The following is a 15,980-nucleotide window of genomic DNA, read 5'->3' as shown; positions in this document are numbered from 1 at the left end:
ACCAAGCAGCAGGTGTCATTTGTGTGAACATGTCCCACTGTATGCAGGTGGTTGCACCCAGTGCGCTTGATAGCTGCTGGCAGGGACTCATCTACATCATGGACGAGACCCCCAGCAAACATTCTGAGAGCACACTGGCATTCTTTCCTGCCTTGCTTGCTATTTTTCTGCTGAGGCCCCATCACCCACCTAATGTTTGAGCTCCCACCGTCTGCACTTGTCCGGACTGGGCAGGAAAATCAGCCACTGGCCTAACAGGAGTGGCATCCCATGCTGGCTCAGAGTTATTGTCAACACTGGGTAGCACCTTGTACCTGTTGCCAAGGCATAGGGAACCAGTCATGCGACCTGCTCCTACTTTCGCCTTATGCCCAGTGATTGGCGGACCCACTACTGTCTGCCACCCACTTTCAAAGGAGGTCGGATCAATCAGATGTTGCGTATCAGAAGATGCAGTGATACCTGGGTCACCAGGGGATTCCAACAGCACCAAAAGTGTTGCAGGTCTTGGCCCCAGTGCTCTGATGTCGCCACAACTTCGAGCGTTATCCAGAAGTGTGTTGATGGTAGCCAATGCTGCTTCTAGCTGTTTACAGACAGCAGCCGATTCTCTTTGTGTCCGCTTACAACAAGCACAGTCCCTAGCCATGTCGTGATGTGTAAAAATTCATATAAAATCTCAGATGTCTCTATTGAGTTTGGAATGCACGCAAAATATAACGAGAAGAATAAAGAAACACTAAAAACTGCTCTGCAGATTTCTTGCTATATCCTGAGATGGCAAGCTCTTAAAAAGAAATAAATCTCTCTACTGAAATTGTTGTATCTGCCGTTACCTGTTACTAGAAACTGCTTACCCAAAAGCTACTGCACAAGATAAGTATGCAAACTAGAGTCCACTGAGCTAAACTATATGCTGCATACCAGCACGAGATTTAAACTTAGTGGTGTGACGTAGAGCTTCTGGCAGCAGGAAACTTACATTGGGAAGTTGTTTTGCACACTTCCTGCAATGTGGTTTCAGTTGTCTGAGACTGCAGACGTGTGTGCAGTTTGCATTTTTGTGTGTGTGTGTGTGTGTGTGTGTGTGTGTGTGTGTGTGTGTGTGTGTGTGTGTGTGTGTGTGTCTCTTAATGGCCGAACACTATGATTGTGTGAATCTTTTTGTTGTGCCTATCGTGACTCAGCATCTCCGCTATATGATGAGTAGCAATTTTCCTTCTCTAATATTGTTGCTGTATGTAATGATTTAGTTTTTTTTAGTGTGATAAAACGATTACACATCTGTGATTTTATCCAGTTAGGTATAAATAACATAGTGCAGCTATCAAAATATTCATGATGATACCAAAATGTTCTGACACATTTTGGGAAAAAAGGGGAAAGAAAAAGTAGAATGGTATTATTGAGTATATAAGGGGACACTGTTTTGGCATTGACACATGGACGTTATGTTGATCAGAACAGTATACTGAGGTATTAATGAAATATATAAATGAAAGTTTCAGACACAAAAATGCATTCAGAAAATTATAGAAAATTTTATTTCTGTAGCATCTCCAGGAGAATAAGAAAACAACTAGTTACCTATGATTGATGCCAGAGTGTGGAAGTCAGTAACCAGACTTATAGAGAACATTTTGCCAAAAGAACAGATGGAGTTTGTTGTTGTAGATTTATATGTGCCAATACCCAAATTAAAATTTACAAAATTGTAGCCACCAGATAAAGCATCTAGCAGGAATAATTTTAAAATCAGGAGAGATTATGTTGCAAATGTGGCAACACCCAAGCAAAATCCTTTCTAATGATGTTAAGGCTTGGAAAACTTCGTTGAGGATTTAAAACATAAGTCATATTCCAGTGTCTACGTATCCATCTTATAACACTGCAGAAAGGTGTAGGGGAGCAATAGGAAGGTAATGTAAGACATAATGTTAGTAAAAATCACACAATTTGGAAAGAACATGTCGGTAGTTTTGGAAAGGTGTTCCAAAAAGTCTTCAACACATCACTTCTGGATTTTCTCCCTATGAAATTTTATGCTATAAAAGGCACCTAACTTGATAAAAACATTGATTGGACTTCCAGAGTACAAAAGCATTTCTCCTCAAGAAACAGAAGAAATAGTGTGGGAAACTATGGAACAACAGGGAAATATAAGGAAATAAAGACTTGACAAGAAGTTCAAAGCAATCTAGTTTACAGTTAGTGAACTGGCTGTAGGCAAACCAAAAGAAAAATCTACATCCATCTGTGGCGAATTAAAGCAGTTCTTTGATGATGTTTTGGTTCATTCAAAATTCTTGAGAATCCCTGTCTAAATGCTTACAGATCCACATACATAAAATCAAGAATTTTTTTGGTTTAAGAAATGTAACCAAAGTGAAATGATATAAACAGGTAACCAAGGCAAACAACTAATGTGAACATGTACACCCATTGTAATTAATTAGGAGTCTATTAGATTTTTATAATTTTTTGCCTAAACACTTTTTTCCTTGTGACGTTATGCCTGTCAGGCCAGGTGGACATACAACCTTCTGCTATTTGTGGCAGGCACGAGGCCCTAAAGTTGATTTTACTTTTCCGGGCTTCTTGTCAGAAACACCATTGTACTCTCATAACAGTTCCGTTAATTCTCTCCTGACTGGGACTTCACTTGTACGCTTCCTAAAATTTTAGCTTGAACTAAGTTATCACACTGCTCATCAATCATTTCTTCCCTATAACATCAGAAAACAATAATAACAGTCAAATTACCCCCATTCATTGGCTGCCCCCTCTCCCCCCTTCCTCAACTGGTTATTGGTGTTGGTACAACTTCTAATTGACGATTCAATCCCATCTCCAGCCATCCTGATTTAGGTTTTCCGTGATTTCCCTAAATCGTTTCAGGTGAATGCTGGGATGGTTCCTTTGAAAGGCCCCGGCCGATTTCCTTCCCCATCCTTCCCTAACCCGAGCTTGCGCTCCGTCTCTAATGACCTCGTTGTCGACAGGACGTTAAACAACGCTAACCTAACCACTAACCTAACAACTTCTAATAATCAGTCTTGTTTCTGAAGAGACTGCTTTTTGGCCCAGTACATGCAAATTTTTTAATGAGCTGGTTATATCCTACCTCTGCCTTCACAATCCAGGTAATCCCCCAGTTGACATTTCCACCTAAATCTGGAATTATAAGGCAACCTTGTCTAAATTTTCTATCTCTAACATAAAAAGATAAAATTACCTGTTTCTTTGCACTTTTACTTGTTGCTCAACATAAAAGCTGTACTACTGTACACAAAATGACAGAAAAGTTGCATCATTTGGCAGTAAAAGCAGAAAAATGACAAGGGTATGACGTCAGACAGAGGGAGTGGGTCATTGATTCAGGAAAGATATCAGATGCTCAAGTGGTATTCATCTATACCCCATCTGCTACAAATTTCTTACTTTGACACAGATATAGACATTATTGAATGTTTGGATAACAGTAACAGCAGCCAGGTATCAGCACATATGAGGCACAGAGGCTATTAAACTTTTATGGTTATGATTATAAGGGCTCACTATCTACCATTCAGCTTAACTAAGATGAAAGACTAATTTTACCAACAAATTGCTTTTTTTTCCAAAATAGCCTTCTGTATTGGAACCCCTTAGTGGTTGTTGAAGGACTTGCGTCTTGGTGATACTTATGACTAAACCAAATCTTCTGCAGGAGTCATTTAGCAGGTTCATGTATGTTTGGAGAGAATCAGGAGAATTAGCCATCATGCATACGTCGTCTGAGTAAAGAATTTCTAAGATAGATATTTCATTTACGCAACTTTTTGTTCTGAGCTGAGAGATGTTGAAGACACTTTTGTCTGTTCTCGAGTCAAGACCCATTTGACCACTGCAGGCTTTGGTCGCGTCTCTCATAACAGCTGCGAAGTAAAGTGAGAAGAGTGTGGGAGCCAGTACACAGCCTTGTTTTACACCGCATGTCATGGGTAATGGATTTCTGCTGTCATGTTGTCTTGAAACTGTCTAATCAAGGTAATAATTTTGTCAGGGCAGCTTTAGTATAATCCAGAGAGCGTCCTGTGGGACTGAGTCAAATGCTTTTTCTAGGTCTACAAAGCACATGAACAGAGGCTGATGTTGCTATAAGCTTGCATTTGTTTGACTACAAATATGGCATCCACTGTGCCTCTGTTTGGGCAAAAGCCACACTGGCTGTCTGGTAGCACTTTTTCTGCAAGGTGCGTTAGTCGGTTGTTGAGTATGTGAGCCAGGACTTTCCCTGCTGCTGTGAGAAGAGAGGTTCCCCTGTGAGAACTGTAGTCAGAAATGTCACCTTTGCCTTTGTAAATCTTGCAAATGCATGCATCTTTTCAATCTTGTGGAATTATTTTGCACTCCCAAATCTTTGAAATTGTAACAAACAGTGGGTTTGTAATGTTTGGTCCACCATATTTATAAAGTTCTGATGGTAAGCTGCTGATTTGTTATTTTTCAGCTTAGCCAGTGCTGAAATGAATTCACTGAACGAAGAGGCATCAGCAAGTTGTTCATTGACTAGCAGGCCTTCAAGTGATTCTATGTATGGAATATCAGTCGTCTGATGGTTGGGATTAAGAATGTCATCAAAATGTTCTGCCCAGCAACCAAGGATATCACTCTGTTGCGTCAGCCAACAGGTTTTATCTTTGTCATAAACAGGTGCTATCTCCCTCGATTTTGGACCAAAGATAGTTTCCAGGCACTCGAAGAATCTGCCTGTTCGGTTTGTCAGCATATTATTGCATTCCATTGGGTTTATTCAGCCACCATTTGTCTTTGAGGGTGCACACCTTTACTTTCATGTTGTAGTGTGCTACTTTACGCTTGTCAAGACCAGGACTGTGAAGAGATGATCTGAAATCATTAACAAGCTTTTTGATCTCTGCATCTGAATCGTCAAACCAATCTTGGTTCTTTTCCTGAGGGTTTCTCAAGACTTCCGTGGCACATCTGCACAGTTAAGTAGCATATACATTCCAGTGCTCATGTACAGAGGCAGACTCTGATATCAAAAGCCCATCACAACTGAATGCATCGTCCAGTTTTGCTCTCATAGTCTGATTGTCGACCAAGATTTTGCAGCATAATTTTGATGGTATTTTGTGTGACACTCGGCATGGTGCTTTCAAAGTTATCTTTAATTTGGACCTCAGAGATCGATGGTCTGTCCAACCCTGAGTGCCTCTCATAGCACTTGTGATCAGTACTTCACCAAGATCTTTTTTTCGTACGATCACATATTCTAGAAGGTACCAGTGCTTAGATCTTGTGTGCCCCCACGTCGTTTTATATTTATCAGGCATCCAAAAGTATGTATTTGTCAAACAGAGTTCAAATTCAGCACAAAGTTAAATGATCAAAACCATTTGAGTTGCATTTTCCAATTCCATGGTGATGACTCCATTCCAGGCATTGAAATCACTGCCAACCCGAGCATTGAAATCTTTGAGCAACAGGACTTCATCTGTAGAAGGAATGCCCTGAAGTACACATCAGAGATCTTAGTAGAACTTGTACTTCTCCTCATCGGGAGATGGCAGTGTAGGTGCGTAGACACTGATCAGGTGAATGTATTTCTTAGATGTTAGTTTAAGTCTGAGCATTATGATTCTGTCGCTGATGCCTTTCGGAACTTCCATCAATGAACATGCCAGTTTATTGCATATGGCAAAGCCTGCACCACTTTTCGCCCGTTTGGCAGATGGTTTCCCACTCCAGTAGTAAGTGTAACCTATGAGCTGTTCACACAGCTCTCCGGAGTCATTGAGATGTTTCACTTACGGCGGCAATGTCGATGTTATATCTAGCCAACTCTCTAGCAGTAAGTGCTGTCTTTCTCTCTGGAAATTGATTATGGTCATTATCCAGTAAAGTACGGACATTCCATGTACCAGTCATAAAGTGTTTAATGCAAGTATTTCCTTTATTATTTTTTCGACTGCAGATTTTGCTGAACAAGTGACCGCGGTTTGCCACTTGCACTGAGTTGAGATGGGCTATGTTTAGGCCACCTTTTCTAGGCCACTCCCTGGATTAGGAAAAGCAGAGCGATCCTAAATAGGGCTGCTTTGTCTTCTGACAAACTGCCGAACCATTCCTCCCATCCCTGTCAAGTTACAGAATGACCATCACCGTCTGACTGCCTAACGTGCAGAGCACACACTAAGGTTCGGGCACACCAAACTCTTGCCTCACCATCAGTACTCCATCACTGCAGGACTACTTAAAAAAACTCGTAGCCCATGAAACTTTGCTGCAGCCATCTGTGCGTGAATATATTTAAGTGGAAAAGCAGTTGTGCAGGTGCAGATCCACTCTCTCATCCTCAAGCTCAGATGGCAGTGGATCGCAAGGCCGATATGCCTGCCGAGAGGCAGAGGATGCAGTGAATGAACACATGCCACTAGGAGTATCCTGACATACACCCTTCTACATCTACATCTACATTGATACTCCGCAAGCCACCCAATGGTGTGTGGCGGAGGGCACTTTACGTGCCACTGTCATTACCTCCCTTTCCTGTTCCAGTCGCGTATGGTTCGCGGGAAGAACGACTGTCTGAAAGCCTCCGTGCGCGCTCTAATCTCTCTAATTTTACATTCGTGATCTCCTCGGGAAGTATAAATAGGGGGAAGCAATATATTCGATACCTCATCCAGAAACGCACCCTCTCGAAACCTGGCGAGCAAGCTACACCGCGATGCAGAGCGCCTCTCTTGCAGAGTCTGCCACTTGAGTTTATTAAACATCTCCGTAACGCTATCACGGTTACCAAATAACCCAGTGACGAAACGCGCCGCTCTTCTTTGGATCTTCTCTATCTCCTCCGTCAACCCGACCTGGTACGGATCCCACACTGATGAGCAATACTCAAGTATAGGTCGAACGAGTGTTTTGTAAGCCACCTCCTTTGTTGATGGACTACATTTTCTAAGCACTCTCCCAATGAATCTCAACCTGGTACCCGCCTTACCAACAATTAGTTTTATATGATCATTCCACTTCAAATCGTTCCGTACGCATACTCCCAGATATTTTACAGAAGTAACTGCTACCAGTGTTTGTTCCGCTATCATATAATCATACAATAAAGGATCCTTCTTTCTATGTATTCGCAATACATTACATTTGTCTATGTTAAGGGTCAGTTGCCACTCCCTGCACCAAGTGCCTATCCGCTGCAGATCTTCCTGTATTTCGCTACAATTTTCTAATGCAGCAACTTCTCTGTATACTACAGCATCATCTGCGAAAAGCCGCATGGAACTTCCGACACTATCTACTAAGTCATTTATATATATTGTGAAAAGCAGTGGTCCCATAACACTCCCCTGTGGCACGCCAGAGGTTACTTTAACGTCTGTAGACGTCTCTCCATTGATAACAACATGCTGTGTTCTGTTTGCTAAAAACTCTTCAATCCAGCCACACAGCTGGTCTGATATTCCGTAGGCTCTTACTTTGTTTATCAGGCGACAGTGCGGAACTGTATCGAACGCCTTCCGGAAGTCAAGAAAAATAGCATCTACCTGGGAGCCTGTATCTAATATTTTCTGGGTCTCATGAACAAATAAGGCGAGTTGGGTCTCACACGACCGCTGTTTCCGGAACGCATGTTGATTCCTACATAGTAGATTCTGGGTTTCCAGAAATGACATGATACGCGAGCAAAAAACATGTTCTAAAATTCTACAAGAGATCGACGTAAGAGATATAGGTCTATAGTTTTGCGCATCTGCTCGACGACCCTTCTTGAGGACTGGGACTATCTGTGCTCTTTTCCAATCATTTGGAACCCTCCGTTCCTCTAGAGACTTGCGGTACACGGCTGTTAGAAGGGGGGCAAGTTCTTTCGCGTACTCTGTGTAGAATCGAATTGGTATCCCGTCAGGTCCAGTGGACTTTCCTCTATTGAGTGATTCCAGTTGCTTTTCTATTCCTTGGACACTTATTTCGATGTCAGCCATTTTTTCGTTTGTGCGAGGATTTAGAGAAGGAACTGCAGTGCGGTCTTCCTCTGTGAAACAGCTTTGGAAAAAGGTGTTTAGTATTTCAGCTTTACGGGTGTCATCCTCTGTTTCAATGCCATCATCATCCCGTAGTGTCTGGATATGCTGTTTCGAGCCACTTACTGATTTAACGTAAGACCAGAACTTCGTAGGATTTTCTGTCAAGTCGGTGCATAGAATATTACTTTCGAATTCAATGAACGCTTCACGCATAGCCCTCCTTACGCTAACTTTGACATCGTTTAGCTTCAGTTTGTCTGAGAGGTTTTGGCTGCGTTTAAACTTGGAGTGGAGCTCTCTTTGCTTTCGCAGTAGTTTCCTAACTTTGTTGTTGTACCACGGTGGGTTTTTCCCGTCCCTCACAGTTTTACTCGGCACGTACCTGTCTAAAACGCATTTTACGATTGCCTTGAACTTTTTCCATAAACACTCAACATTGTCAGTGTCGGAACAGAAATTTTCGTTTTGATCTGTTAGGTAGTCTGAAATCTGCCTTCTATTACTCTTGCTAAACAGATAAACCTTCCTCCCTTTTTTTATATTCCTATTAACTTCCATATTCAGGGATGCTGCAACGGCCTTATGATCACTGATTCCCTGTTCTGTACATACAGATTCGAAAAGTTCGGGTCTGTTTGTTATCAGTAGGTCCAAGATGTTATCTCCACGAGTCGGTTCTCTGTTTAATTGCTCGAGGTAATTTTCGGATAGTGCACTCAGTATAATGTCACTCGATGCTCTGTCCCTACCACCCGTCCTAAACATCTGAGTGTCCCAGTCTATATCTGGTAAATTGAAATCTCCACCTAAGACTATAACATGCTGAGAAAATTTATGTGAAATGTATTCCAAATTTTCTCTCAGTTGTTCTGCCACTAATGCTGCTGAGTCGGGAGGTCGGTAAAAGGAGCCAATTATTAACCTAGTTCGGTTGTTTAGTGTAACCTCCACCCATAATAATTCACAGGAACTATCCACTTCTACTTCACTACAGGATAAACTACTACTAACAGCGATGAACACTCCACCACCGGTTGCATGCAATCTATCCTTTCTAAACACCGTGTGTACCTTTGCAAAAATTTCGGCAGAATTTATCTCTGGCTTAAGCCAGCTTTCTGTACCTATAACGATTTCAGCTTCGGTGCTTTCTATCAGCGCTTGAAGTTCTGGTACTTTACCAACGCAGCTTCGACAGTTGACAATTACAGATGCCTTGCCTCATCGATACAGGAGCCATGAGTATTTGCCTCTTGACGTTACCTGCCTCCTACACCGATGACGTATGACACAGGGTGGTAGGAAAAAGGACAAGGCTAGGACAGGATGAGTATAGGAAAATGGGGATAGATAGGACGTTGTGGGACACACTTTGTCTGGCTCCTCCCCTTCAGCATGTCCGACTTGGGTGACCCTTCTGGTAGCTAAGCTACCACTGGCATAGCCCTCTGGATCCAGAGCACGCAAACCTCCTCACCCACATGGACAGTGCTTCATTAAGGCAGTGTCCCAGGAGGAGGTGTCTACGTAAAAAAAATCCAACCACAAAAGCAATTTTTGAAGAGCTATTCTTAAGATATTACCAGGTCAGCATGAGAAATGGTACAAATATGTACAGCTATGCCCAGCTATGCCCAGTAGTTATTATCCCGGATTGTTTAGAAGCAGTGATTATATTTTCTCAGTAATGACAGAACACTTTGACCAGCAGGTAATCGATAAGGATACAATGAGTACTTGCACACAACGAACCACCATTAAAGCTGCCTTTGTTTATGTCTGTCCATAATTGTTATTGTTTATTATTACTGTACATTATGGTTCTTCTTCTTTGTTCAGCATTCTCCAACGTGTCAAGACCTGCAGCAGGGAAGGTGACCTCCAGCAGATGGGATCCTGTGGCACATTTGGTCAGAATGTTTGAGCAGGACAAGGAGCAGCTGTTTTCCATGCCCCTCATCAATGAAGACAGCCAGCCTGTCCCAGACTCACAGAAGCTGCAGCAGGGAAGGCGATCTCCAGCACATGGGATTCTGTAGCGCATCTGGTCAGCATGCTCGAGTAGGACAAGGACCAGCTCTTATCCATGCCACTCATCAATGAAGGCAGCCAGCCTGTCGCAGACACAGAAGTGCACTGTGGAGTTTACATCACATGGTGCAGGTCAGTACTGCCCTCCAACATACAAGTCATCCAGAAAATTTGTGTTATACTAAGGAGAAGTGTTGATTTGGTGGATCAGAAGCTGTAGCAGGGAAGGTGACCTCCCTCACATGGAATTTTGTAGTGCGTCTGGTCAGCATGTTCAAGCAGGACAAGGAGCAGCTATTATCCATGCCACTCATCAGTGAAGACTGCCAGCCTGTCCCAGACTCACGGAAGTGCACTGTGGATCTTTCAACAAATGATGCAGGTCAGTACTGGACTCCAACATACAAGTCATCCAGAAAATTCTTATTGTACCAATATAAGTGTTGATTTGATGGATCAGAAGATGCCAATTCCTCCCAGCACTATACTGATTTTAACTTCAAACTTACATAACAGTTTTCAAAGCTCTTAAATGTTGGTATAGAAGTGTCGGTGGACAGTGACTGGCATGTTGTGTTAGACATTTGAAAATGCATGTTAGTGTGTTGACAGAATTTGAATGGGATGAACTGTGTGGTACAATACACTAGATCCATCAGCAGATGACTTCGGAGTATTGTCCATCTTGTCCATCCCTGGACATATATGATGCTGACCCGATGCTGTGTCTCACATAATTGTGTGACAATGTGGTACTCATCGTCAGATTTGGATGCCGATCCATTATCTACAATGCACTCCGGTTACAAACTTATTCAGCCTAAGGATGGTGCTATCTCTTGTATTGGAAAGACTGAGCAGACGGCTGCCTTGTGTGCAAACTGTGGATAAAGACATTGTGAACTATCTCTATATGTATAGTGTGCCTGCAGACAATATAGAACACTGAATCAATATGGTGTCAGAAGAAGGAGCTAAGACCCATGTTTGGGAGAAATACACACTGAATTATGTAAATATAAGAAAGCTTTAATTGCTAAGTTTTGTGTAGGTGTAAAGATAAAGAAAGTAGAAGTTGATTTTTTTGTATGTAGTGCACCCTATGTATGTTTGGTAAATAAAAATATGTATATTATCACAAACCATGTTTTATTTTGTTTTGCCATGTATGCAATACCACAGCAGCACCAAGTTGTCTGAATCATCTTATCACCACAGTCAGCATCTTAAGTCACTGTTAAACTAAATGATAGAGCAAACATTCTTGTATATGTATATATACCATATGAGCTGAGCATTGCAGCTCAATTGGTGACATACATGTTTTCTATAAAAGTCCATTGTACAGCAAAACCTGATGTAGTCTGTATCATGGTGGGGTGGGTGAAGCATCCTCGACACAAAAGATTGTTGTAAGTAACTGGTCCTGTGATGTTATGGAGGAAGACAAGAAGAAGAAGAAGAAGAAGAAGAAGAAGAAGAAGAAGAATGGGATACTGCTACAAAATAATATGTTGGCTATAACTGTAGGTGTATCCAGTTGTGGTAAGACAAATGTTCTCTTGTCACTGTTAACACATCCAAATGGAATCCGCTTTGAGCAAGCAAGGACAGAACAAGTAGAAAATGTTATGGGAAAGGCAAACCAAAGACTGCATTTTGTTGGCAGAACACTTAGAAACTGTAAAAAATCTACTAAAGATACTGCCTACATTACGGTTCTCCATACCCTTTTGGAGTACTGCTGTGTGGTCTGGGTTCCTTACTAGTCAGGATTAATGGACTGCATCGAGAAAATTCAAAGAGCAGCACATTTTGTGTTATCACAAAATAGGGCAGTGTGTGTCACGGAAATGATGATTGCGAAAATATTTTGTTGACACCAACCTACATAGGGAGAAATGATCATCATAATAAAATAAGGGCGCACGGAGAGATATAGGTGTCCATTTTTTCCATGCACTGTCCGAGACTGTAATAATGGAGAATTATTGTGAAGTTGGTTCGATGAAACCTCTGCCAGACACTTAAGTGTGATTTGCAGATTATCCATGTAGATTTGTATTTTCAATAATGCTGTTTCAGCTCAGGTACCAGCTGCAGCAAAAGATACTGCATTCAGTCAAAGCAGGGAAATCCTGGTGCCAGAAAAAGTAAAGCCAAACACCATGTTCTTATATGTTGTCACTGGAAAAACAGGATCAAATTCTGTGATATTTCTGTTTTGGCCATTGTATGGGTGTTCAGTAGTTGAACGGAATGGACAGTGTCTTGAAAGGAGGATATAAGATGAACATCAACAAAAGCAAAATGAGGATAATGGAATGTAGTCGAATTGAGTCAGGTGATGCTGAGGGAATTAGATTAGGAAATGAGACACTTAATGTAGTAAAGGAGTTTTGTTATTTGGGGTGCAAAAAACTGATGATGGCCGAAGTAGAGGAGATATAAAATGTAGAATGGCAATGGCAAGAAAAGTGTTTCTGAAGAAGAGAAATTTGTTAACATCGAGTATAGATTTAAGTGTCAGGAAGTCGTTTCTGAAAGTATTTGTATGGAGTGTAGCCATGTATGGAAGTGAAACATAGACAATAAATAGTTTAGACAAGAAGAGAATAGAAGCTTTCGAAATGTGGTTCTACAGAAGAATGCTGAAGATTAGGTGGGTAGATCACATAACTAATGAAGAGGTGTTGAATAGAATTGGGGAGAAGAGGAGTTTGTGGCACAACTTGACTAGAGGAAGGGATCGGTTGGTAGGACATATTCTGAGGCATCAAGGGATCACCAATTTAGTATTGGAAGGCAGCGTGGAGGGTAAAAATCGTAGAGGGAGACCAAGAGATGAATACACTAAGCAGATTCAGAAGGATGTAGGTTGCAGTAGGTAATGGGAGATGAAAAAGCTTGCACAGGATTGAGTAGCATGGAGAGCTGCATCAAACCAGTCTCAGGACCGAAGACAACAACAACAACAACATGGGTGTTCACGTATTTGATTTGAATCAGACATATTCCAGAATTCCAAAAAAGTGAGAGATAATGCAAAACAGACAGTTCCAATTTAAAGCACATTTACCAAGCTCTTGTAAGATTTGTAAAGATATGTGGAGATTGATGGAGTTGGACACAGTATGGGTTTCCTGTTATTGATAAAACAGGAAAATGTGTGACGGTAGGTAGAGGCACAACTTTGAATTGTTTAGAGAGAGAGAGAGAGAGAGAGAGAGAGAGAGAGAGAGAGAGAGAGGTGGGAATGTTAGTATACATCACACCATGGACAATTTTCCACACATCCAGGGCACTTCATCTGAGAGGCTGGGTATACATGTATACATAGAGAATTTATCTGTATATAGACGGAAAATTTCACCTCTCAAATGTGAAGTTGAGGATCTAGAGATATCTATTCAAACCTTTCTGAGAGTGATCAACGAATTGGGTTACTCAGCTTGAAAAGAACGACTGAACTGTAAAGGTTGACAGGATTGGGTGGAGTATGTGCAAGGTGCACCAGGCAAAGGAGTCCGCTTAGGTGTTGACTAAGCATAAGGTCATTGTGGCGTTGTAGGCTGTTCAAGAGAAGGTATAACTGCTGAGGTTAGGACATTTGGATTGAAAGAAGACACTGAGACAAACCTTTAAACCAGTTACTGAATCTTGAACTCTCAGCAAAATTACAGAACAGTGATAGTGTTGCTGATTTCATTGACCATCAGAGTGATGCTAAGATAGACAAAACGTTTAGTGTGAGTGGTGAAAAACCATACATGCTGGGCATGCAGCCATAAGTTTAAAAGAAAAACAAATACAGATAGGCGATACGGAATTTCAAACACCAACTGGTTTAATGAACCACATTTTCCTAAAGCCCACAAAAACAGTTAAATTATTCATCCAAAGATCTGGAGATGTATGATAAAATACTGCAATTGGAGAGTGTACATAGAAAAGTGGCGAAACTGGCACAGTGGAAATACAGAACCATTATAAAACCTGTATTAGATACTAGATGTACAATTGTTGATGGTATTCACATCCAGCATAAAGAAGTCAGCAACAGACACCCACAGTATATTACGATGATCCCAATGAGCTAATAAATCGACTATGATGGCTCATGGCTTCTGCAGCTGCTGGTAATTCTGCTCATTTAAGTGAGGTTGTTTCAATAATATCTGAGCTTAGAGGCATAATCAAACAAGTATGGAGACAGTAGTTTGAGAACTGCATAAACTAGCATGCAAAACATACCCTTGTAGGAATGTTGTGATTAGAGGTTTGGATGACTTATCGCAGGCTGATCATGTAGATATGCGGGAATATTAAAATGCAAATAATGGATTCAAATATATTTTAATGGTCCAATTTGCCTGGGCGTTATCTTTCAAAACAAAACAGTGAGACCTGTCACAGTGGTGTTTCAGGTGTGATGCAGGAAGGAATGAATCAATGCCTGGACAACCTTTAACTGATCATGGTGGAGAGTTTTGAAAAAGGTATTTGAAGAACGTATTGCAGTGTTATTACTACTCAAGATTCACCCAGCTGAAGGTGAGCATTGTGGAATGTCTGAACAGAACAATAAAAAATAAAATGTGGATGCATTTCAGTCTTTGTGGTTCATACAAATGAATGGATATCCTCAGAGAAATAGTTGGACAGTATAAGCAAGCAAAACAAAGCACAATAAAAATGTGACCAACTCATGTTTGTGATGATGGACTCATTGATACAGTGTACTAGCACATTAAAATTCTGGCTCCACGTAAACAGAAATTTGATGCAGGTGATTTGGTGTGTATCTCAAAACACAATACAGCATTTGAGAAATCACACCTCCCAAACTAGTTGAGTGAGATATTCAGTTTCCAGAGTGCAGAGAATAAATCCCAGAAAGTGTGTGTTAAAAAGGATAACAGCAGCATTGAAATTTCAGGATGCTTTTACACAGAGAAATTGCAGAGGTGCTCAGAACCACATGGTTTCTCATAGAACATTCATAAGATGCCGAGGGAGTAGAGCACTTGTTAAATGGCTTCGTTTTCCTGCAACACAAAGTAGTTGGATTAATGCTGACAATTTGCTGTATAAAGGGGTCTACATACCATAGTCAGCGTAGTAGCATAACATGCATGGTAGGAGACACCTTATAGGAGGTGGTGGTGGTGATCTTTACAAACTTCCAGTTGAATTACACATTCCAGGGTATAATTACTGTGGACCTGGTAAAATGCTTCAAAAACGTTTTTCTTGTGATGATGTGGGGATTACCCTGCTTGTCGAGGCTTGCTTGGAACATGAAATTGCATAAACGAAACATGAAGATCTCCCAAGATGTCACACTGCAGATCGAATTTTACCCAATAAAGCCATGTCAATATGTGTGAGAAGGGATATTGGTACAGGACAGTGCATTGCAGCATTTGTAGTTGATAAAACCATGCATGGTAAAATTAAGTTGGGCTTGAACGTCAATTTCAAGCAATTTATGAATTCTGCAGGTCATGCACTGAAGAAGAAGAAGAAGAAGAAGAAGAAGAAGCTGGGGCAGGGGTGGTTAAAAAACTCTATCCTGGCAGCGATGAATGCAGCTAAAAGCGCCCTGAAGCATAAAGGATCGGTTACAGCGCCTCGAGTTCTGCTCATATACCCAAGACATCAGACAGAAGTACCCTGTCCTCATTCCTGCCCTCGCAGGTCGCTCAGTGATGGGTTCACTAGCTGGTGGTGCTGTGGCTGTTGGTAGAACAGTCAAAAACTCCCATTAGCAGCTAGAGAAAGCAATAACATAAACTGGATGATGGAAGCAATAGCCATTGGAAAAGGAGTATACCTGAAACCATACAGAAAGCGACTAGTTCTTTCCCTAAATAAAAAAGCCTGTTAGATATCCTACTGGAT

At 41.4% G+C, this 15,980-nt stretch overlaps 1 long non-coding RNA gene across 1 annotated transcript in view; it reads left to right on the top strand.

The window, feature by feature from the left end:
* Positions 1–11,218, top strand: part of LOC126458350 (uncharacterized) — a 37,786-nt gene extending 26,568 nt beyond the window's left edge. Inside the window, exon 2 of the long non-coding RNA XR_007585617.1 lies at positions 9,885–11,218. This is a non-coding gene — a long non-coding RNA (uncharacterized LOC126458350). The remainder of the gene's footprint in view (positions 1–9,884) is intronic.
* The last annotated feature ends 4,762 nt before the right edge of the window (positions 11,219–15,980 follow it).

Source organism: Schistocerca serialis, chromosome 2 (assembly GCF_023864345.2).
Source record: "Schistocerca serialis cubense isolate TAMUIC-IGC-003099 chromosome 2, iqSchSeri2.2, whole genome shotgun sequence".
In the NCBI taxonomy this organism is placed as follows: Eukaryota; Metazoa; Arthropoda; class Insecta; order Orthoptera; family Acrididae; genus Schistocerca; species Schistocerca serialis.
The sequence above is the reverse complement of the archived record's forward strand: the minus strand, read 5'-3'. Positions and strand labels throughout refer to the sequence as shown.